The following is a 2698-nucleotide window of genomic DNA, read 5'->3' on the forward strand; positions in this document are numbered from 1 at the left end:
TGTGTCTTGCTTGCAGAGATAAGAATACGGCCGAGGCAAGAAGGCCCTGCCTGTCGTAAGAGGCGAGTAATAAGTAGGAGTCGAGAGGTGAAGAGTGTATGTGTGTGTGTGCGTGTGTGCGTGGCACACACGGCCGTGGCAAGAAGTCCCTGAATGTCGTAAGAGTCGACTAATGGGTAGGAGTCGAGAGGTGAAGCGTGTATGTGTGTGTGTGTGCGAGTGTATGTATGTGTGTCCGTTCGGCGTGCAGAGATGAGAATACGTCCGTCGCAAGAAGGCCCTGCCTGTCTTAAGAGGCGACTAATGGATAGGAGTCGAGAGGTGGAGAGTGTGTGCGTGTGCGTGTGCGTGTGCGTGTGCGTGGGTGCGTGTGTGTGTGTGTGCGTGTGTGCGTGCGTGTGTGTGTGAGTGTGTGTGTGAGTGTGTGTGTCTGTTCGGCACACAGAGATAAGAACTCGACTGTGGCAAGTAGTCCCTGCCTGTCGTAAGAGGCGAGTAATAAGTAGGAGTCGAGAGGTGAAGAGTGTATGTGTGTGTGTGTGCGTGTGTGCGTGTGTTTGTGCGTGTGTGAGTATGTGTGTGTGTTAGTTCGGCTTGCAGAGATAAAAACACGACCGAGGCAAAAAAGGCCCTGCCTATCGTAAGAGGCGACTAATAGGTAGGAGTCGAGAGGTGAAGAGTGTATGTTTGGGTGCGTGTGTGTGTGCGTGTGTGAGTATGTGTGTGTGTGTCACTTCGGCTCGCAGAGATAAGAAAACAGCCGTGGCAAGAAAGCGATGCAAATCGTACGGGGCGACTAATGGATAGGAGTCGAGAGGCGAAGAGTGGGCGACTAATAAGTAGGAGTCGAGAGGTGAAAAGTGTATGTGTGTGTGCGTGTGTGCGTGTGTGTGTGCGTGTGTGAGTATGTGTGTGTGTTAGTTCGGCTTGCAGAGATAAAAACACGACCGAGGCAAGAAGGCCCTGCCTATCGTAAGAGGCGACTAATAGATAGGAGTCGAGAGGTGAAGAATGTATGTTTGTGTGCGTGTGTGCGTGTGTGTGTGCGTGTGTGAGTATGTGTGTGTGTCCGTTCGGCTCGCAGAGGTAAGAACACAGCCGTGGCAAGAAGGCCCTGCCTGTCGTAAGAGGCGAGTAATAAGTAGGAGTCGAGAGGTAAAGAGTGTATGTGTGTGTGCGTGTGTGCGTGTGTGTTTGCGTGTGTGAGTATGTGTGTGGGTTAGTTCGGCTTGCAGAAATAAGAACACGACTGAGGCAAGAAGGCCCTGCCTATCGTAAGAGGCGACTAATAGGTAGGAGTCGAGATGTGAAGACTGTATGTTTGGGTGCGTGTGTGCGTGTGTGTGTGCGTGTGTGAGTATGTGTGTGTGTCACTTCGGCTCGCAGAGATAAGAAAACAGCCGGGGCAAGAAAGCGATGCAAATCGTACGGGGCGACTAATGGATAGGAGTCGAGAGGCGAAGAGTGGGCGACTAATAAGTAGGAGTCGAGAGGTGAAAAGTGTATGTGTGTGCGTGTGTGCGTGTGTGTGTGCGTGTGTGAGTATGTGTGTGTGTTAGTTCGGCTTGCAGAGATAAAAACACGACCGAGGCAAGAAGGCCCTGCCTATCGTAAGAGGCGACTAATAGGTAGGAGTCGAGAGGTGAAGAATGTATGTTTGTGTGCGTGTGTGCGTGTGTGTGTGCGTGTGTGAGTATGTGTGTGTGTCCGTTCGGCTCGCAGAGGTAAGAACACAGCCGTGGCAAGAAGGCCCTGCCTGTCGTAAGAGGCGAGTAATAAGTAGGAGTCGAGAGGTAAAGAGTGTAGGTGTGTGTGCGTGTGTGCGTGTGTGTGTACGTGTGTGAGTATGTGTGTGTGTCACTTCGGCTCGCAGAGATAAGAAAACAGCCGTGGCAAGAAAGCGATGCAAATCGTACGGGGCGACTAATGGATAGGAGTCGAGAGGCGAAGAGTGGGCGACTAATAAGTAGGAGTCGAGAGGTGAAAAGTGTATGTGTGTGTGCGTGTGTGCGTGTGTGTGTGCGTGTGTGAGTATGTGTGTGTGTTAGTTCGGCTTGCAGAAATAAGAACACGACCGAGGCAAGAAGGCCCTGCCTATCGTAAGAGGCGACTAATAGGTAGGAGTCGAGAGGTGAAGACTGTATGTTTGGGTGCGTGTGTGCGTGTGTGTGTGCGTGTGTGAGTATGTGTGTGTGTCACTTCGGCTCGCAGAGATAAGAAAACAGCCGTGGCAAGAAAGCGATGCAAATCGTACGGGGCGACTAATGGATAGGAGTCGAGAGGCGAAGAGTGGGCGACTAATAAGTAGGAGTCGAGAGGTGAAAAGTGTATGTGTGTGTGCGTGTGTGCGTGTGTGTGTGCGTGTGTGAGTATGTGTGTGTGTTAGTTCGGCTTGCAGAAATAAGAACACGACCGAGGCAAGAAGGCCCTGCCTATCGTAAGAGGCGACTAATAGGTAGGAGTCGAGAGGTGAAGAGTGTATGTTTGTGTGCGTGTGTGCGTGTCCGTTCGGCTTGCAGAGATAAGAACACGGCCGTGGCAAGAAGTCCCTGCCTGTCGTAAGAGGAGAATAATGGGTAGGAGTCGAGAGGTGAAGAGTGTATGTGTGTGTGCGTGTGTTCGTACGTGTGTGAGTGTGTGTGTGAATGTGTGTGTGTCAGTGTGTGTGTGTCCGTGCGGCTCGCAGAGATTAGAATAC

The sequence above is a fragment of the Diabrotica undecimpunctata genome, unplaced genomic scaffold, assembly GCF_040954645.1.
Source record: "Diabrotica undecimpunctata isolate CICGRU unplaced genomic scaffold, icDiaUnde3 ctg00000579.1, whole genome shotgun sequence".
NCBI lineage: Eukaryota > Metazoa > Arthropoda > Insecta > Coleoptera > Chrysomelidae > Diabrotica > Diabrotica undecimpunctata.